General features: G+C 36.6%; 1 pseudogene; it reads left to right on the top strand.

The window, feature by feature from the left end:
- Positions 1 to 9,575: 9,575 nt before the first annotated feature.
- Positions 9,576 to 23,124, top strand: LOC131644512 (small ribosomal subunit protein uS8z/uS8w-like; annotated as a pseudogene).
- Positions 23,125 to 23,918: the final 794 nt, after the last annotated feature.

Raw genomic sequence — 23,918 nt, 5'->3', positions numbered from 1 at the left:
ATTCGTCTATTAATTTCTTTTGCCACTCAACACAACATCACTCTCTATCAGATGGATGTTAAGAGTGCCTTCTTAAATGGTTACATAGATGAAGAAGTTTATGTCCATCAACCTCCTGGTTTTGAAGACTCCATGTCTCCAAATCATGTTTTTAAATTAAAGAAATCATTATACAGATTGAAACAAGCTCCTAGAGCTTGGTATGAACGTTTGAGTTCTTTCCTTCTGGAAAATGGTTTCACTAGAGGAAAAGTGGACACTACTCTCTTTTGTAAAACATTTAAAAAGGATTTTTTAATTTGTCAAATATATGTTGATGATATTATCATTGGAACATCTAATGCTACACTTGGAAAGGAGTTTGCTGAGTCTATGCAGGCTGAATTTGAAATGAGCATGATGGGAGAACTCAAGTATTTCATTGGGATTCAAATCAACCAAACTTCTGACGGAACCTATGTTCATCAAACGAAGTATGTGAAAGAACTACTGAAGAAGTTTAATCTTTCTGAAAGTAAAGAAGCCAAAACTCCTATGCATCCAACATGTGTCCTAGGTAAGGATGAGGTACGTAAGAAGGTAGATCAGAAGTTGTACAGAGGTATGATTGGATCTCTTCTATACCTAACTGCTTCTAGACCTGACATTCTCTTCAGTGTTTGTTTGTGTACTAGATTCCAATCAGATCCGAGAGAATCTCATTTAACTGCGGTTAAGAGAATTCTGAGGTATCTGAAAGGTACTACTAATGTTGGTTTAGTTTACAGAAGATCCAAAGATTACAACTTAGTAGGATTCTGTGATGCTGACTATGCTGGAGATAGAATTGAAAGGAAGAGCACTTCTGGAAATTGTCAATTTCTTGGAAGTCATCTGATCTCATGGTACAGCAAGAAGCAAGCTACAATTGCCCTCTCAACAACAGAAGCAGAATATGTTGCTGCTGCAGGTTGTAGCACACAAATGCTCTGGATGAGAAGTCAGCTAGAAGATTATCAGATATATGAGAGTAACATTCCTATCTTCTGTGATAATACTTCTGCTATATGTTTATCTAAGAATCCTATCTTACATTCAAAAGCTAAACATATTGAGATTAAACATCATTTCATAAGGGACTATGTTCAGAAGGGTGTTATATCTTTAAACTTTGTGGATACAGACCATCAATGGGCTGATATCTTTACAAAACCCCTTGCTGAAGATAGGTTTAAGTTCATTCTGAAGAATATCAGTATGGATTTATGCCCAGAATGAGAAGATGAGAAGATCTTATGTATGAGTATCTTCTGAAATGAGATTGGATTAGTCTTTTATAAGAAGTTATGATTGTAATCAATTAGAAGTAGTGATTCGTTTATTACTAACGTTTCATTGTCTAAGTTGATTCAGAATATCTTTTAAAGTAAATACAGCTGTATCTAGCTTTCCAGATGGTAACACGTGTCTATCCTATTTGGACAAGCATGCGTGCAGTTGAGGAGGCGCCTTTCTTAGGTAACTGTGCTAATCACTTCTTTTGTCATTATTATCTCTCCTCACGTCATGTAACATTAAATGCCTTTCATCATTTCAGTTTCTTTTTTATTCTCTTCAAACGTTTCTTTTCCCTCTATTTATTTCTCTCTCTCTTTATCTGCATTTTGCATAAACCCTAGTTTATTCATCTTCAACCTAGCATTCACCATGAATCCGTTTTCAAATTCCTCTCAAGAGGTTTCTCCACTGAAAACTTGCTTCATTCCTCCATCAGTAATGGAAGTTTTGTGCAAATCTCATGTGGACGCTGATGATTTGGGTGCTTATGGTTTCAACCAAGATGCAAAGGCAAAGGCTCAAGGGTGGTCGATATATATGAATAGAACGGTTGGAAGGATTGTCTGGTTCCAGATTGAGAAACAAATCTCGGGGATCGCTGACATTGACCTCAAGACGGATCTCTCAAGATTTCAAGAAGTCTCAAGTCAGATCTCTTCTGTGATGCTGTTATCAACATTTATCCAAAGGAAGAAGACTTTCTTGCGATATTGGATGAAGTTAAGGATCATGTTCTTGACTTCTATGTTAAAGGAAAGCCCCGTTTGAGACATTAACTCTCTTCCTGTGAACTGTCTCTCACTTCCTCCTTGAATTCATGCATCTCTCCTACAGTGGAGGTTCTAGTCTGGACAGGCATGCAGAGAATGCCGCAGTGATTCATGATATGCTAGCTAAGATTATGACTAGGCTAGGGTTGTAGTCCTTAAGTCTTTGTAGTTTTCTTTCCTTGTTGCATTTGTTTTCTGCATACATCTTTTGTAATCCTGCTTGTTTAAATCAATGAAAAGTTTAATTTTGTTTCTTTCCTTTGTCGTTTTCTACATCTGAATCTTTTATATTCTTTTTTGATGTTATGACAAAAAGGGGGAGAAAATATATGATAAATGATCTGATTAAATATTATCAGTTACCGGGTAAAAAGGCCCCACATTACTAACAGAACTTGCAAAGTTCTATGCTTTAAGTTGTGTTGTTGTAGGAATTAAAGATTCTCTTTAAAGATTAACATAAGAAGCAACAAGATGAATCAAGCTCTTGGATTCTTAAAGCAAGCTGAGTGCTATGAAGCTTCAGAATCAGAAGCAAGAAGGAAGAATGTTCAGATATTCTGATGATAGAATATGATCTGATTCTGAATGTCTATTTGTTCTGATACATTCTATATGGCTTATATGGCTCTTATACATATTATGTATTCTGAAACATATTTTATGTTCTGATTCATTCATGCTGACTTTTGTCGTTTAGTTTTATTCTGTAACATTTCAGGATGTAGAGATGCTCTGATGAAGCTCTGGTACATTCAACAATGTTCTGATACAATCTAGCATGAAGTAATGTAAGAAGAAATTCAAGCTCTGAAGCTGTCCGATGGAAGCAGGAATCAGAAGCTGTGAATGTTCTGAAGATCAAAGAAATTCAAGTTCTGAAGCTGTCCGAATGGAAGCAGGAATCAGAAGCTGTGAATGTTCTGAGGATCTAAAGAAATTCAATGTTCTGAAGCTGTCCTATGGAAGCAGAAATCAGAAGTCATGAATGTTCTGTAGATCAAGCACTGTGAACGTCTCTACTGAAATACTCAGGGAAGTCTTTTATTATTAAAATTCTTCTAGTATTAATTTCAGGGGGAGATTATTCATCTCAGGGGGAGATTGTTAATCTCAGGGGGAGACATATTCACATGCTTATGCTATAGCTGTGTAAATTGTCTTTAGCCGTCTGCTCTTTCTGATCGCAAAGTCATATCATTTATATATGTTTTTGTCATCATCAAAAAGGGGGAGATTGTTAGAACAAGATTTGTTCTGATCAATATTCTTAGTTTTGATGATAACAAGGATATGAATTTTGTGTGAGATAATGTGGTACTCTAATACCTTGCAATTTCCCTTTCAAGAAATATATAAAGAGTATGCACAAATCAGTGCTCAGAAGCTTTGTCTCAGAAGGTTCAGCATGCAACATCAGAACATGGTCTGGCAAGACATCAGAAGATGGTCAAGGCAGAATCAGAACATGGGTCTATGGAAGCATCAGAAGAACTTGAGATCAGAAGCAGAAGCACTGAAGTTCTCATGGTATCACGCTCAGAAGCACTTCAAGGTCAGAAGACAAGAAGATGCTATGCACCAAGCTGTTTGACTCTGATGATATTCAAACGTTGTATACACAAACATCAGATCAGAAGAAAGTACAGGTGGCAGGCTACGCTGACTGACAAAAGGAACGTTGGAAGCTATTAAAGGCAACGTCAGTAGACACAGCGTGAACAAGGCTCGAGGTAGTTGACAAAAGCGTGAAACATTAAATGCAATGCTGTACGGAATACGCAAAGCATTAAATGCTCCCAACGGTCATCTTCTCAAAGTGCCTATAAATATGAAGTTCTGATGAGAAGCAAGGTTAACAAAATTTCTTGACGATTTTTGTGAATATTAACTTGCTGAAACGCTGTTCAAATCAAAGCTCAGAAACTTCATCTTCATCAAAGCTCACGACATTGATGTTGTAATATATTAGTGAGATTAAGCTTAGACGTTAAGAGAAATATCACTGTTGTGATTATAGCTTTTCAGAAGCATTGTAAAACTCTTATTTGATTACATTAATTTGTAAGTAACTAGAGTGATCAAGTGTTGATCAGGATACTCTAGGAAGTCTTAGCTTGTGTCTAAGCAGTTGTAATTAGAGTGATCACGTGGTGGTCAGGATACTCTAAGAAAGTCTTAGCTTGTGTCTAAGCATTTGTTTCTAGAGTGATCAGGTTGTGATCAGGATACTCTAGAAGACTTAGTCGTGGGCTAAGTGGAAAACCATTGTAATCTGTTGCGATTAGTGGATTAAATCCTCAGGTGAGGTAAATCACTCCGTGGGGGTGGACTGGAGTAGTTTAGTTAACAACGAACCAGGATAAAAATAACTGTGCAATTTGTTTTTATCGTTCAAGTTTTTAAGACTACACTTATTCAAACCCCCCCTTTCTAAGTGTTTTTCTATCCTTCAGTATGTTGTTTGTGCATTAGAATCATGTATTTGGAGTATTTTGATGTTATCGATGATCAATTTCGTAATGGTATGAGTTGGTATGTGTTTGGGATGCATAAAAGTCTTAAAAATCATGTTTTTCAGCTACTGGGTTCGTGGGAACCGGTTCCCATGTGGGAGGAACCGGGTTCTAGTGTGTTAAAACGTTAAAAATGGCATTTTTGGGTCCAGGAACTGGTTCCCATGTGGGACGAACCGGGTTCCAGTACAAATTCCAGCAACACGTTTTGAAAACTGTTCTAAATTTAAAAGCTTCTAATTTTCAAACCGTAAGTCCGTTTTATACGCCGTTTTGGACGTTGTTTCTTAAATTGAATGCTCTACTATATGAAATAAAGAAAATAACCATAACTGGATTTTATTTTGAAAAGTATTGTTTTCTTCAAATGTGGTTTATTCTTGTTTTGCATAGTTGATAAGGTGCAATGAATTGTTGTTTGCATAATTGAATATGTGCAATCATGTGTGTTGTTATAATATGATTGCTTCTGCTTGTTATGCAATGGATGTTGTTCGTGGTAAATATGGTTATCATGTGTTTTGATGAATGATGATGCAGATGGATGTTATTCATGGTAAATGTTGTATCATGCGTTTTGATGGATGATGATGATTGATTTGTTTTGAATGATGCTTGTACATGTACATACTTGTTGTGACATTATTGGTAAGATGTGATAAAGCGATGTTAAGCATCAGATTGATGATGATATAAGTATGTGACATGTGTGCATTCATTCATAAATCATTTGCATTGGAAGGCTGATTCCCATTGTGCGGAGATTAGCAGGCAGTCATCGTGTGCCCATGTGGGGTGTGAGCGATGAGGCAGTAGTCGTGTGCCCATGTGGGGTGTGAGCGACTAAAGGGCAGTATCAAAGAGAGAAGTCTTGTGAATGTGATTCACGAATTTTGGTACCACATGCATAAGAGTCTGCATGGTCTTTGTATAAATTGTGACATGTCAGGATGAAATCTGGTGTTATGATTGTGTTGGGTTATTGGTGCATACTATTGATTTGTGCTTGCGATTGGTATGAATTGATTAATCTGAATATGCTAAGTAGGGTAGATAATTGCTTATGAAATTCTATATCTGATGATTTATAATGCTATTTAGTTATGATGTAGTCTCACCCCTACTTTGATGATTTCAGATTGAAGTAGCGGCCTAAGCGATCGGTGAGGATGACTCGTAGAGTTTATCCGGTTATGTTGGGTCGTGTCGGTCATGCTCTGATCTTGTTACACTGGGGGACGATAGTCTTAGAGTTTCTTGTGATACACTGTTTTTCCATTATTGGTTTATGTACCGTTGATTTTCTTAGAGATGTTTTATAACATTGTTGAATGAGTTTCCGCTGTGCTGAACATATGTTTTGATATTTTTGGATCATTCCTAATAAAGCATGACACTCGACTTGATATTTTTATTTATGTTAATAATTGTAGCATCCTTGCTGTTTTATTAACGATTGATTCAGTAGGCTGTTGTTGGCAACCGTGCAAGCGTTGTTGGAGTTGTTGTTTTCCGAATCGAAGGTGACTTGAAATTAGGACTTGACTGGTAGTTAAGTTGGAACGTCTGGAAGGAAAATGATTAGAGGTAATTGATGATTATTTGTAGGAGAGGGAAATTAAGAAGTTGTAATGTATCAACTCTGCTGATGGGCTGCGAAGTTGTCAGTTAAGTAGCCGTGCGTCTCGGAAGAGGCTCAACTGCAAGTTTGCAAAGAGGATTGCTGTCGTAATGTTTCAGAAATCGCACTTCAGCGATGGGATGTGTTGCTCAAGTTATAAGGATGTTTGGAAGTGAAGAGATATGATAAGGAACTGTTTGGAATGTGATCGAGTTGAAGAGAATGAGTTTTGGAGTGAAATTTTCGTAAGCAAAACGCAGGAAAATTGCTGAATAGCTGCAGAACTTCGAAAAATCATAACTGAAGTTCTGGACATCCGATTTGAGTTTCGTTTGAAGCATCGGAAAGCTAAAGAGATGAACTTTGTTATAAAAATAGTTGCAGCAGCTGTAACATATTTAATTGTGACAGGATGATGTTGGAAAGAGGTGAAGTTGCGGTTACGCGTGCTCTTAGAACTAGACTTATTTGTTGGTACGAAACGGGATGTCAGTGTCAGAGTTGAACGGATTGAAGGAATAATTAAAAGGTTTGTTGAGAAGCAATTTTAGGAATTAAGTGTACCATTTGAGGAGTTTTGGAAATATCATCTAAGGTGTCGCTGCATGGCGTCAGTGTTGCAATTTTGGACAACGATTGGAAAATTCATATCTTGAGATCCGAGTGTCTGATTTAATTGCCGTTTGGGGCATTGCGAAGATGACTTAATACCCATGATATATGTTGTTATTTGATGTTTAAAACTATTTGAAATGTGTCCCCATTATAAAAACAGAGACGTAGGGATTTTGGGTTGTTGGGAACCGGTTCCCAGATAGAGACAACCCGGTTCCCCATAGTAAAAATCAGAAACGAGTTATGGGAAGCAGCCAGGAACCGGTTCCTGTGTGGGAGGAACCGGGTTCTACTGTGTGTTTTAGAAATTTGTTTTTACTTTAAAAACCCATAAATTTTGATCCTATGAGGAGATATTCTGAAGTCGGTTAAGGAAGCGCAAAACTTGTTGAATAGGAATGCCTACTACCGTGATTGTTTGAAACAAAATTGAGTAGAATATGTTGTTGAGGAATAAGTTGATGAGATGTTCGGTAATAAAGATGATTTGAGTGCCGATGGATTTTAGGGAGGAGTGAATTAGTAGTAAAGGTGAAATAAGTTTTAGTACGGTTGAAGTCGTATTTATGATGCCAAAGCAACGACATGTATCGAAGAAGAATTGTAGAGGATTTCTTACACCTATTGGTGTGAGGAAGAATTGTTGAGATTCCGAGTGGAATGATACTTGGACGCAAAAGATGTCATGGGATTTAGAGTGAAACCACGAGTTACGAATGTTATTGCGGTCTTTTGCTAGATGAGGATTTTGATTCAGAACGAGATAAATAGAAAGGTACGAGTATATTAGTGATTATGAAGTTGGAAGTATTTAACAGGTGTGTGATGCTAAGTGACCATGAAGCTGATTATGTAAAATGTTTGGATGTTGGTATCTCACTAACAAGATCCAATGAGAGGGAAGTGTGCGAGTTGTAAAGACTCAGAGTGAACTATTGGACTATGACGATGTTAATGAGTTGAGTGCAAACTCGGAAAAGGACACTATTATGTAGTAACGACGGTTTATGCTTAAATATGGTTGTCGGCTATCTATTGACAAATTGAGGATTTGGTCACCCTTAATCTCTTGTTGATAGTAGACGGAATCATATAGATAGGATGAGCTTGTTTGTTACCTTAATGGTTTAGGATATGATGGATACTAAGCCGTGAGAATAATCACTCACCATGTTGTGTGAACTTATGAAGAAGTGAATATGAAAGAGTGCAACATATTGGACGGTGACTTAAGACGGGTAATCAGAGTTGCGCAGCGAAAGTGTGATGCGGAGTAGTGTGCGAGTACTACTCGTGGGCAGTGAGGAATTAATATGCCGGGAGCCTACGTAGAGAACATGAATTAATCTGTATGATAGATTTAGAATCTAGTGGATGCAAGGATGTCGTGCTAGAGAATTAGAACTCTTTTGAATAATTGCCGAGAATGATGACTATGTTATTGTGGATGTACTTAGTTAACGAGTATGTATTCAGCGAAGTTAAGGCGATGAGTGTATACTATATGACGCTATAATAATTTTGTACTGTTGTAAGGTATTATTGTAGATTTCCATATATAATGAGGAATTATACTCTATGAAGAATGAACACTACTAAAAATAAGACATTTGATTTTAAGATTTTACATCAGGTATTAAGATAACTGATGTGAAAAATATTTGTCAAAGGATTTTACATCAGGTATTTAACTTAAATGATGGGAAAAAAAATTTGATTTAGTGATTTTACATCAGGTATTTAACTCATATGATGGGAAAAATAACGCAGTGGCAAACTTGTAATTAAAACGAAAATGGGTTATAAGGGCTTTTACATCGGTGGAGAAAGAAACCGATGGGAAAAGTGGGCCACTTAGGGCGTTTACATCGGGCCATATATGCACCGATGGAAAAAGTGATGGCTGTTACATTGGCCCAATGAATAAACCGATGGGAAAAGTCACTTTCTCCACTAAAACCCTAATCCCCTTTCCAACCCAAAACATATTTCTTTTTCTTCTTTCTCTGTCCGCGCTGTCCCCTTTCTCTCAAAACCTCTCGCACGCCGCTCCTTCCCCTGCACCTTCCTAGATAGCAGTTGTAGAGAGAGAAAGAGAAAGAGCAAGTTTACCCGAACAACATATCCCTATTTCTTCATTTCTCTGCTCATTCGATCTTCTCCATCAGGTTTTCTGACATTATCTTTTTTCAATTCAAATCTCTTTCTTCAAACTCTCTTCTCTCTTCTCTTCCTTCATTTCTTCAAAACTCTAACTTGTTTTTGCTTCTTCGGTTGCTCTGTTTTTTCATAACTCAATTCGCGATTAGGGTTTATCACTTATGAACTTCGGAGTTCAATTTTCCTTGTTGAGTGTTGGTGTATCGGAGAGGAGATTCGATGTGTCGTGGTGCACGCAAGTTCTGTGCTCCCCTGGTGAAGTTGAGTCGAAGTCGAAGGAGGAGATGGTTCTGGTGAAGAAAAGTCAATTTCAGCGACCGCCGCTGGTTCGAACTTCGAGAGGGCGAGTTCAGGTTCTTCCTTCTCGTTTTAACGACTCTGTTATTGATAATTGGAAGAAAGATGGGAAAACTACCTCTCTTTTGACTTATCAATAATTCAGATTTGAATCGACGGAGACGGTGTTTCAGCCACCCTTATCTTCTTCGCCGGTAAAATCTATCATTTGAAAAATCTTCCATTTGAGCACTATTACCTCTAATTGATTGTAATCCAAACTTCTGAATCTCAGTAATCATGGTGAGAGTCAGTGTGTTGAACGATGCTCTAAAGAGTATGTACAATGCTGAGAAAAGAGGAAAGCGCCAAGTCCATGATAAGGCCATCATCTAAAGTTATCATCAAGTTCCTCATTGTGATGCAGAAACATGGTATTTTAAAAAAGTCATGTTTATTTGGTAGATTAAATATTTTTAGGGTTTTTGATTTGACTTTTTAGAGTTGGTTATTTCCAGGATATATTGGGGAGTTTGGGTATGTTGATGATCATAGATCTGGAAAGATTTTTGTTGAGTTGAATGGTAGGTTGAACAAATGTGGGGTTATTAGTGTAACACCCTTCTAAATCCCTTCGGAAATATAATAAAAATCAGAGTAATTATACAACAAGGATGTTACAATTAATAAAATAAATAAAACTCCAAGTCGTTTGTCATGCTTTATTAAGAATAATCCAAAAATATCAAAATACATGTTCAGCACAGCGGAAACTCATTCAACAATGTTATAAAACATTTCCGATAAAATCAATGGTACATTATACAATAATGGCAAAATAGTGTATCACTAGTAAACTCTAAGACTATCGTCCCCCAGTGTTACAAGATCAGAGCATGACCGACACCACCCAACATAACTGGATAAACTCTACAAGTCATCCTCACCGATCGCTTAAACCGCTACTTCAATCTGAAATCATCAAAGTAAGGGTGAGACTACATCATAATTAAATAGCATTATAAATCATCAGATATAGAATTTCATAAGCAATTGTCCACCCTACTTAGCATATTCAGATTAATCAATTCATACCAATCACAAGTACAAGTCAATAGTATGCAACAATAACACAACACAATCATAACACCGGATTTCATCCTGACATGTCACAATTTATACAAAGACCATGCAGACTCCTATGCATGTGGTACCATACATGGGATACACCCATCCAACTGATCTTTTTCATCACCGAGATACAGTTTAACCAGCACAAATTCCACACAATGGGAATTATGCCCACCATTTTGATCCATTTCATCACCGGGATCCATCACCAAAAATGTATGCGAATGAATGCAACATATAACATGCTTACAACATCACCAATCCGATGTATCACATCGTCTCATTACCATCACCAATTCATCACCAATAAGCATGTACATGTATCATGCATCATTCAAAACAAATCAATCATCATTATACGATCACAACAATCATCACATGATCAAAATGAACAATGTCATTACCAATAACTCACCAAAACAACACCGAATAATATATTCGATTTCAGCACCATCTACAATTATATCATATATAACTAACACCACATATAACGTCAAATCACAGTTATATCATTATAACATCACCATATTGTCACATTAACCAAATCATGCACACAATGTACAAAACACGCCATAAACGAAATAAATCACGATTTCCAAAATAAAATCAAGTTATTGTTGTTTTCTTTACTTTGTATTATAGATTATTTAATTTAAGGAACAACGTCCAAAACGGCGTCTAAAACGGACTTACGGTTTGAAAATTAGAGCTGTTTGAAGTTAGAATAGTTTTCAAAACGTGCTGCTGGAAACTTGTACTGGAACCCGGTTCGTCCCACATGGGAACCGGTTCCTGGACCCAAAAATGCTATTTTTAACGTTCTAACACAGTGGAACCCGGTTCCTCCCACATGGGAACCGGTTCCCACGAACCCAGAAGCTGAAAAACACGATTTTTAAGGCTTTTATGCATCCCAAACACATACCAACTCATACCATTACAAAATTGATCATCGATAACATCAAAATACTCCAAATACATGATTCTAATGCACAACAACATACCACAACACCATGTAACATTACTACATCATCAATTGCAGTCAATTCATCAAATCATACATGTCAGTGTTGGTATTTCACAAAACCTAACATCCCAAATAGAGATTCTAATCCCTTAATTCAATCCTATCATCATCAAAATCATAATACTACATAATTAGAGTAATCACCCCTTACCTCAGAGTCGAATCTTCGAAGGTCTTCTTCTCCTTTGGCTCTTCTCTCTTTCACGTACTCTTCCTTTTTTCTCCAACTTTTCATTTTTCACGTACTGACTCTTTTTTCCATATTTCCCTTATTTTATGAAAACATAAAATGGTTAGTAATGGGCTTACTCAATTAGCACCCCCATACTACTAACCTCACCATCCGGCCCAATGGCCCTTAAATCCATAATCCTACAATAATTCAACCAAATACCAAAATAATTCTAATAAATAATTTAACTTCCAATTAAATTAAAATTAGAAAATATGGGGTGTTACAACTCTCCCCCACTAAAAGAGTTTTCGTCCTCGAAAACATACTTCAAGTGAAAAGTCCCGGATAGGAGTCCTTCATCTGACTCTCCCGCTCTCAGTTAACACTTTCTTAGTCGAACCTCAAAATTCATCTGACATAACCAACATAAGCATGCCTCATGCATTCAATCTCAGCTCTTACGTCGCAATTGACCGTCCCAAGGTGTACCACTCGCCATATCTCCCAAAGGTTAACGACAATGGAGCGTCAAGGTGCGACTCATACAATACGCCCAATAACTGAGTAATATAATTACACAACCATGATATGACCACACCCGATCAACACTGCAGTAAAGCATTCCATCTACCGAACGTACCAACCTTAGACACACTTTTCCATCTAAGCGATGAAATAACGCTTACACTTTTCACCAACTGCTTCCTTCAGGAACTCGATAATAACATTCCTATACCATTGAATTTCAACTATGTGACTCCTCTCAAGTCATACCCGCAATTAACCAACACATTACATTCCGCTCTTGCTGCTATATTTTGATTACTCATTACAATCATCATTACTAATTAGATTTCTCAATTTTATCCAGTTCCAACTCTCTTTACTCATTCGTTCAAGAATCCTCCTTTATCATACATGGTACTAATCTACCACTTAGAAATACTTACTCACACCCAAAACAAAGTCCTGACTTACTTCCTCTATTTAAACAGTCCAACCATCAGCATGAGTACACACAAGTAATTATAATCACACTCATCATCCTTAATATACCATTGCTTATAAAATAGCTCAAACTGAAGTCCGCCCTTCTCTAAGAATTAAATCAACTTCGTCTTTCATAAAGTATAATTCCTCATTATATCTGGAAATCTACAATAATACCTTACAACAGTACAAATTATTATAGCATCATATACTATACACTCATCGCCTTAACTTCGCTGAATACATACTCGTTAACTAAGTACATCCACAATAAAATACTCATCATCTCGACAATTATTTTAAAAGAGTACTAATTCTCCGAAATGACATCCTTTCATCCACTAGATTATAAATCCAACATATAGATTAATACACATCCTCTATGTAGGCTCCTAACATATTAATTCCTCACTGTCCACGAGTAATACTCATAACACTACTCCACATCACACTTTCGTTGCGCGATTCTGATTACCCGTCTTAAGTCACCGTCCAATATATTGCACTCTTTCCTATCCATTTCTTCATAAGTCCACACAACATGGTGAGTGATTATTCTCACGGTTTAATATTCATCACAACTTAAACCATTAAGGTAACAAACAATCTCATCCCATATATATGATTCCGTCTACTATCAACAAGAGATTAAGGGTGATCAAGTCCTCAATTTGTCAATAGATAGCCGACAACCATATTTAAGCATAAACCGTCGTTACTACATAATAGTGTCCTTTCTGAGTTTGCACCCAAACTCATTAACATCGTCATAGTCCAATAGTTCACTCTGAGTCTCTGCAACTTGCACACTTCTCTCTCATTGGATCTTGTCAGTGAGATACCAACATCCAAACATTTTACACAATCCACTTCATAGTCACTTATATACTCGTACATTTCTATTTATCTCGTTCCAAATTAAAATCCTCATCTTAGCAAAAGACCGCGACAACATTCATAACTCGAGGTTTTAATCTAAATCCCATGACGTCTTTCACGTCCAAATGTCATTCCACTCAGAATTTCCACAAAGTCTTCCTCACATCAATAGGTGTTAGAAATTCTCTACAATTCTTCTTTTATACCTGTCGTCACATTGGCATCACAATTACGACTTCAACGGTTCCCAAAGTTTGTTCCACCTCTCCTACTAATTCACTCCTCACTAAAATCCATTGGAACTCAAATCATCTTTATTACCTAACATCTCATTCACTTATTCCTTAACAACATATTCTACTCAATTTTGTTTCAAACAATCGTGGTAGTAGGCATTCCTATTCAACAAGTTTTACGCTTCCTTAACCGACTTCAGAATATCTCCTCATAGGATCAAAAGTTATGGGTTTTTAAAGTAGAAATAATTTTTCCAAAAACACACAGTAGAACCCGGTTCCTCCCACACAGGAACCGGTTCCTGGCTGCTTCCCATAACTCGTCTCTGATTTTTACTATGGGGAACCGGGTTGTCCCTATCTGGGAACCGGTTCCCAGCAACCCAGAATTCCTACGCCTCTGTTTTTATAATGGGGACACATTTCAAACAAGTTTTAAACATCAAATAACAACATATATCATGGTTATTAAGTCAGCTTCACAATGCCCCAAACGGCACTTAACTCAGATATTCGGATCTCAAGATATGAATTTTCCAATCATTGTCAAAAATTGCAACACTGACGCCATGCAGCGACACTCTAAATGATATTTTCAAAACTCCTCAAATGGTACACTTAATTCCTAAAATTGCTTCCCAACAAACCTTTTAATTATTCCTTCAATCCGTTCAACTCTGACACTGACATCCTGTGCCGTACCAACAAACAAGTCTAGTTCTAAGAGCACGCGTAACCGCAACTTCACCTCTTTCCAACATCATCCTGTCACAATTAAATATGTTACAGCTGCTGCAACCATTTTTATAATAAAGTTCATCTCTTTAGCTTTCCGACGCTTCAAACGGAACTCAAATCGGATGTCCAAAACTCTAGTTATGAATTTTCGAAGTTCTGCAGCTATTCAGCAGTTTTCCGGCGTTTTGCTTACGAAAATTTCACTCCAAAACTCATTCTCTTCAACTCGATCATATTCCAAACAGCCCCTTATCATATCTCTTCACTTCCAAACATTATTATAACTTGAGCAACACATCCCATTGCCGAAGTTCGATTTCTGAAACATTACGACAACAATCCTCTTTGCAACTTGCAACTGAACCTCTTCCGAAATGCAAGGCTACTCAACTGACAACTATGCAACCCCTCAGCAGAGCTGATACATTGCAACTTCCTAATTTCCTCTCCTACAAATATTCATCAATTACCTCTAATCATCTTCCTTCAAGACGTTCCAACTTAACTACCAGTCAAGTCCTAATTTCAAGTCACCTTCGATTCGGAAAACAACAACTCCAACAACGCTTGCACTGTTGCCAACAACATCCTACTGAATCAATCGTCTTACAACTGAAACATAACCGAGAAGCAAAGCTTCTCCCCCACTTGTTTCAAACCAACTTCCACAACAAACAACCAAGTACCGACAGTGATTCACTCACATGTTGCGTACCAAGGGATAATATACCAACAGTATTCAACTGTCGTGCAACTCAATTGACTCGACATTTGGCCGGACGGACCGACCTGCTCTGATACCACTATTGTAACACCCTTCTAAATCCCTTCGGAAATATAATAAAAATCAGAGTAATTATACAACAAGGATGTTACAATTAATAAAATAAATAAAACTCCAAGTCGTTTGTCATGCTTTATTAAGAATAATCCAAAAATATCAAAATACATGTTCAGCACAGCGGAAACTCATTCAACAATGTTATAAAACATTTCCGATAAAATCAATGGTACATTATACAATAATGGCAAAATAGTGTATCACTAGTAAACTCTAAGACTATCGTCCCCCAGTGTTACAAGATCAGAGCATGACCGACACCACCCAACATAACTGGATAAACTCTACAAGTCATCCTCACCGATCGCTTAAACCGCTACTTCAATCTGAAATCATCAAAGTAAGGGTGAGACTACATCATAATTAAATAGCATTATAAATCATCAGATATAGAATTTCATAAGCAATTGTCCACCCTACTTAGCATATTCAGATTAATCAATTCATACCAATCACAAGTACAAGTCAATAGTATGCAACAATAACACAACACAATCATAACACCGGATTTCATCCTGACATGTCACAATTTATACAAAGACCATGCAGACTCCTATGCATGTGGTACCATACATGGGATACACCCATCCAACTGATCTTTTTCATCACCGAGATACAGTTTAACCAGCACAAATTCCACACAATGGGAATTATGCCCACCATTTTGATCCATTTCATCACCGGGATCCATCACCAAAAATGTATGCGAATGAATGCAACATATAACATGCTTACAACATCACCAATCCGATGTATCACATCGTCTCATTATCATCACCAATTCATCACCAATAAGCATGTACATGTATCATGCATCATTCAAAACAAATCAATCATCATTATACGATCACAACAATCATCACATGATCAAAATGAACAATGTCATTACCAATAACTCACCAAAACAACACCGAATAATATATTCGATTTCAGCACCATCTACAATTATATCATATATAACTAACACCACATATAACGTCAAATCACAGTTATATCATTATAACATCACCATATTGTCACATTAACCAAATCATGCACACAATGTACAAAACACGCCATAAACGAAATAAATCACGATTTCCAAAATAAAATCAAGTTATTGTTGTTTTCTTTACTTTGTATTATAGATTATTTAATTTAAGGAACAACGTCCAAAACGGCGTCTAAAACGGACTTACGGTTTGAAAATTAGAGCTGTTTGAAGTTAGAATAGTTTTCAAAACGTGCTGCTGGAAACTTGTACTGGAACCCGGTTCGTCCCACATGGGAACCGGTTCCTGGACCCAAAAATGCTATTTTTAACGTTCTAACACAGTGGAACCCGGTTCCTCCCACATGGGAACCGGTTCCCACGAACCCAGAAGCTGAAAAACACGATTTTTAAGGCTTTTATGCATCCCAAACACATACCAACTCATACCATTACGAAATTGATCATCGATAACATCAAAATACTCCAAATACATGATTCTAATGCACAACAACATACCACAACACCATGTAACATTACTACATCATCAATTGCAGTCAATTCATCAAATCATACATGTCAGTGTTGGTATTTCACAAAACCTAACATCCCAAATAGAGATTCTAATCCCTTAATTCAATCCTATCATCATCAAAATCATAATACTACATAATTAGAGTAATCACCCCTTACCTCAGAGTCGAATCTTCGAAGGTCTTCTTCTCCTTTGGCTCTTCTCTCTTTCACGTACTCTTCCTTTTTTCTCCAACTTTTCATTTTTCACGTACTGACTCTTTTTTCCATATTTCCCTTATTTTATGAAAACATAAAATGGTTAGTAATGGGCTTACTCAATTAGCACCCCCATACTACTAACCTCACCATCCGGCCCAATGGCCCTTAAATCCATAATCCTACAATAATTCAACCAAATACCAAAATAATTCTAATAAATAATTTAACTTCCAATTAAATTAAAATTAGAAAATATGGGGTGTTACAACTCTCCCCCACTAAAAGAGTTTTCGTCCTCGAAAACATACTTCAAGTGAAAAGTCCCGGATAGGAGTCCTTCATCTGACTCTCCCGCTCTCAGTTAACACTTTCTTAGTCGAACCTCAAAATTCATCTGACATAACCAACATAAGCATGCCTCATGCATTCAATCTCAGCTCTTACGTCGCAATTGACCTTCCCAAGGTGTACCACTCGCCATATCTCCCAAAGGTTAACGACAATGGAGCGTCAAGGTGCGACTCATACAATACGCCCAATAACTGAGTAATATAATTACACAACCATGATATGACCACACCCGATCAACACTGCAGTAAAGCATTCCATCTACCGAACGTACCAACCTTAGACACACTTTTCCATCTAAGCGATGAAATAACGCTTACACTTTTCACCAACTGCTTCCTTCAGGAACTCGATAATAACATTCCTATACCATTGAATTTCAACTATGTGACTCCTCTCAAGTCATACCCGCAATTAACCAACACATTACATTCCGCTCTTGCTGCTATATTTTGATTACTCATTACAATCATCATTACTAATTAGATTTCTCAATTTTATCCAGTTCCAACTCTCTTTACTCATTCGTTCAAGAATCCTCCTTTATCATACATGGTACTAATCTACCACTTAGAAATACTTACTCACACCCAAAACAAAGTCCTGACTTACTTCCTCTATTTAAACAGTCCAACCATCAGCATGAGTACACACAAGTAATTATAATCACACTCATCATCCTTAATATACCATTGCTTATAAAATAGCTCAAACTGAAGTCCGCCCTTCTCTAAGAATTAAATCAACTTCGTCTTTCATAAAGTATAATTCCTCATTATATCTGGAAATCTACAATAATACCTTACAACAGTACAAATTATTATAGCATCATATACTATACACTCATCGCCTTAACTTCGCTGAATACATACTCGTTAACTAAGTACATCCACAATAAAATACTCATCATCTCGACAATTATTTTAAAAGAGTACTAATTCTCCGAAATGACATCCTTTCATCCACTAGATTATAAATCCAACATATAGATTAATACACATCCTCTATGTAGGCTCCTAACATATTAATTCCTCACTGTCCACGAGTAATACTCATAACACTACTCCACATCACACTTTCGTTGCGCGATTCTGATTACCCGTCTTAAGTCACCGTCCAATATATTGCACTCTTTCCTATCCATTTCTTCATAAGTCCACACAACATGGTGAGTGATTATTCTCACGGTTTAATATTCATCACAACTTAAACCATTAAGGTAACAAACAATCTCATCCCATATATATGATTCCGTCTACTATCAACAAGAGATTAAGGGTGATCAAGTCCTCAATTTGTCAATAGATAGCCGACAACCATATTTAAGCATAAACCGTCGTTACTACATAATAGTGTCCTTTCTGAGTTTGCACCCAAACTCATTAACATCGTCATAGTCCAATAGTTCACTCTGAGTCTCTGCAACTTGCACACTTCTCTCTCATTGGATCTTGTCAGTGAGATACCAACATCCAAACATTTTACACAATCCACTTCATAGTCACTTATATACTCGTACATTTCTATTTATCTCGTTCCAAATTAAAATCCTCATCTTAGCAAAAGACCGCGACAACATTCATAACTCGAGGTTTTAATCTAAATCCCATGACGTCTTTCACGTCCAAATGTCATTCCACTCAGAATTTCCACAAAGTCTTCCTCACATCAATAGGTGTTAGAAATTCTCTACAATTCTTCTTTTATACCTGTCGTCACATTGGCATCACAATTACGACTTCAACGGTTCCCAAAGTTTGTTCCACCTCTCCTACTAATTCACTCCTCACTAAAATCCATTGGAACTCAAATCATCTTTATTACCTAACATCTCATTCACTTATTCCTTAACAACATATTCTACTCAATTTTGTTTCAAACAATCGTGGTAGTAGGCATTCCTATTCAACAAGTTTTACGCTTCCTTAACCGACTTCAGAATATCTCCTCATAGGATCAAAAGTTATGGGTTTTTAAAGTAGAAATAATTTTTCCAAAAACACACAGTAGAACCCGGTTCCTCCCACACAGGAACCGGTTCCTGGCTGCTTCCCATAACTCGTCTCTGATTTTTACTATGGGGAACCGGGTTGTCCCTATCTGGGAACCGGTTCCCAGCAACCCAGAATTCCTACGCCTCTGTTTTTATAATGGGGACACATTTCAAACAAGTTTTAAACATCAAATAACAACATATATCATGGTTATTAAGTCAGCTTCACAATGCCCCAAACGGCACTTAACTCAGATATTCGGATCTCAAGAAATGAATTTTCCAATCATTGTCAAAAATTGCAACACTGACGCCATGCAGCGACACTCTAAATGATATTTTCAAAACTCCTCAAATGGTACACTTAATTCCTAAAATTGCTTCCCAACAAACCTTTTAATTATTCCTTCAATCCGTTCAACTCTGACACTGACATCCTGTGCCGTACCAACAAACAAGTCTAGTTCTAAGAGCACGCGTAACCGCAACTTCACCTCTTTCCAACATCATCCTGTCACAATTAAATATGTTACAGCTGCTGCAACCATTTTTATAATAAAGTTCATCTCTTTAGCTTTCCGACGCTTCAAACGGAACTCAAATCGGATGTCCAAAACTCTAGTTATGAATTTTCGAAGTTCTGCAGCTATTCAGCAGTTTTCCGGCGTTTTGCTTACGAAAATTTCACTCCAAAACTCATTCTCTTCAACTCGATCATATTCCAAACAGCCCCTTATCATATCTCTTCACTTCCAAACATTATTATAACTTGAGCAACACATCCCATTGCCGAAGTTCGATTTCTGAAACATTACGACAACAATCCTCTTTGCAACTTGCAACTGAACCTCTTCCGAAATGCAAGGCTACTCAACTGACAACTATGCAACCCCTCAGCAGAGCTGATACATTGCAACTTCCTAATTTCCTCTCCTACAAATATTCATCAATTACCTCTAATCATCTTCCTTCAAGACGTTCCAACTTAACTACCAGTCAAGTCCTAATTTCAAGTCACCTTCGATTCGGAAAACAACAACTCCAACAACGCTTGCACTGTTGCCAACAACATCCTACTGAATCAATCATCTTACAACTGAAACATAACCGAGAAGCGAAGCTTCTCCCCCACTTGTTTCAAACCAACTTCCACAACAAACAACCAAGTACCGACAGTGATTCACTCACATGTTGCGTACCAAGGGATAATATACCAACAGTATTCAACTGTCGTGCAACTCAATTGACTCGACATTTGGCCGGACGAACCGACCTTCTCTGATACCACTATTGTAACACCCTTCTAAATCCCTTCGGAAATATAATAAAAATCAGAGTAATTACACAACAAGGATGTTACAATTAATAAAATAAATAAAACTCCAAGTCGTTTGTCATGCTTTATTAAGAATAATCCAAAAATATCAAAATACATGTTCAGCACAGCGGAAACTCATTCAACAATGTTATAAAACATTTCCGATAAAATCAATGGTATATTATACAATAATGGCAAAATAGTGTATCACTAGTAAACTCTAAGACTATCGTCCCCCAGTGTTACAAGATCAGAGCATGACCGACACGACCCAACATAACTGGATAAACTCTACAAGTCATCCTCACCGATCGCTTAAACCGCTACTTCAATCTGAAATCATCAAAGTAAGGGTGAGACTACATCATAATTAAATAGCATTATAAATCATCAGCTATAGAATTTCATAAGCAATTGTCCACCCTACTTAGCATATTCAGATTAATCAATTCATACCAATCACAAGTACAAGTCAATAGTATGCAACAATAACACAACACAATCATAACACCGGATTTCATCCTGACATGTCACAATTTATACAAAGACCATGCAGACTCCTATGCATGTGGTACCATACATGGGATACACCCATCCAACTGATCTTTTTCATCACCGAGATACAGTTTAACCAGCACAAATTCCACACAATGGGAATTATGCCCACCATTTTGATCCATTTCATCACCGGGATCCATCACCAAAAATGTATGCGAATGAATGCAACATATAACATGCTTACAACATCACCAATCCGATGTATCACATCGTCTCATTATCATCACCAATTCATCACCAATAAGCATGTACATGTATCATGCATCATTCAAAACAAATCAATCATCATTATACGATCACAACAATCATCACATGATCAAAATGAACAATGTCATTACCAATAACTCACCAAAACAACACCGAATAATATATTCGATTTCAGCACCATCTACAATTATATCATATATAACTAACACCACATATAACGTCAAATCACAGTTATATCATTATAACATCACCATATTGTCACATTAACCAAATCATGCACACAATGTACAAAACACGCCATAAACGAAATAAATCACGATTTCCAAAAGAAAATCAAGTTATTGTTGTTTTCTTTACTTTGTATTATAGATTATTTAATTTAAGGAACAACGTCCAAAACGGCGTCTAAAACGGACTTACGGTTTGAAAATTAGAGCTGTTTGAAGTTAGAATAGTTTTCAAAACGTGCTGCTGGAAACTTGTACTGGAACCCGGTTCGTCCCACATGGGAACCGGTTCCTGGACCCAAAAATGCTATTTTTAACGTTCTAACACAGTGGAACCCGGTTCCTCCCACATGGGAACCGGTTCCCACGAACCCAGAAGCTGAAAAACACGATTTTTAAGGCTTTTATGCATCCCAAACACATACCAACTCATACCATTACGAAATTGATCATCGATAACATCAAAATACTCCAAATACATGATTCTAATGCACAACAACATACCACAACACCATGTAACATTACTACATCATCAATTGCAGTCAATTCATCAAATCATACATGTCAGTGTTGGTATTTCACAAAACCTAACATCCCAAATAGAGATTCTAATCCCTTAATTCAATCCTATCATCATCAAAATCATAATACTACATAATTAGAGTAATCACCCCTTACCTCAGAGTCGAATCTTCGAAGGTCTTCTTCTCCTTTGGCTCTTCTCTCTTTCACGTACTCTTCCTTTTTTCTCCAACTTTTCATTTTTCACGTACTGACTCTTTTTTCCATATTTCCCTTATTTTATGAAAACATAAAATGGTTAGTAATGGGCTTACTCAATTAGCACCCCCATACTACTAACCTCACCATCCGGCCCAATGGCCCTTAAATCCATAATCCTACAATAATTCAACCAAATACCAAAATAATTCTAATAAATAATTTAACTTCCAATTAAATTAAAATTAGAAAATATGGGGTGTTACAATTAGTCCTCGCTTTGATGTTGGTGTCAAGGAGATTGAAGGTTGGACTTCAAAGCTGGTGTCAAGGAGATTGAAGGTTGGACTGTCAGACTTCTCCCATCTAGACAGGTAAAATGTAACCCTAATTTTTACTTTTGCTATGATTGGTTGATCTATTTCTAATGCTTATGCTACCATCATTATGTTTATCTATACCTATATATAAATTTTACTTCTGACAGACATTTGTATGAGTCTTTAGAGCTTGTTTAAATTCAAATTCATTGTATGGTACCTTCATTATATCTGGATCAGTTTATTAGTTCAAGACTATTCGGTTAAAAAGGAGGCTAGTTTCTTTTGTATAGTTTCTAACTCTTATTCTGTTGCTTTTAGTATGAAGATTTTATTTGGTACTGTTAGGTCTTTTTGAAATGAAATATATCAAGCTGATTATAAATAACAGCTTTGCAGCACCAATTTTAGGCCTATGTGTCCGCTAATTGCCATTTGCAACACTTATTGCTTTTGAATTTTTTTTATTTACAATATTGATAGTTATAGTGAAGTGACTCATTAACTTGCCATAGGAATGACATGACCTATCTGATAATCAATGGTTAAATAGAAGGGACTAATTTGAACTTATTTTGTTTTCTTTTGAGAAAAAAAGTAGATGAAACTTGAAAGTTGTAGTTTATGATGCAATTGTTACTGTTGTTTCTTGTATAAGAGTGGAAATTGTTGACTAGCTAAAATTTGATCTTAGAAATTTTATTGTTGCTAGAGCATGTATCACATAAAGCATAATGCAGTTACTTGTTAAATTCACATGCTCCTTCTCTTTTCTCTTCCAAATTCTATGTATCACATTAAAGTTACCATGTTAATTACAAGGCAAGAAAGTTTATATTTAAATCAAAGTGGAGGTATCTTTCTCCTTAGCCATTATATGTGTTTCGTTATGTGGGAGACAATGGAATAGTTTTTCTTGCCTTTTGTTTGAACTTTGTATCATCACTTCCATAGGTTGTTTTTTTTGTTGATATAATAGTACAAGGTTTTTGAGGTTGTTGTGTTTTTGGGTTAGTAGAAAAATGATTATGTGAAAAGTTACATGATTTGTATATATATGTATGTGTGAGGATAGAAAAGTAATGATTGTTGAGCATGATGGGTGAATATTTTTTTTTAGTATGGTTTGGTAAGCAAGGATGTAATGTGTAGTTAAATTGTAGTTGTAGATAAACTTTGATTTAATCTGTTAAGAGAATACAACTAGTTGGTTAAATTGATGGATGCATT

This window comes from Vicia villosa, linkage group LG1 (genome assembly GCF_029867415.1).
Source record: "Vicia villosa cultivar HV-30 ecotype Madison, WI linkage group LG1, Vvil1.0, whole genome shotgun sequence".
In the NCBI taxonomy this organism is placed as follows: Eukaryota; Viridiplantae; Streptophyta; class Magnoliopsida; order Fabales; family Fabaceae; genus Vicia; species Vicia villosa.
The sequence above is the reverse complement of the archived record's forward strand: the minus strand, read 5'-3'. Positions and strand labels throughout refer to the sequence as shown.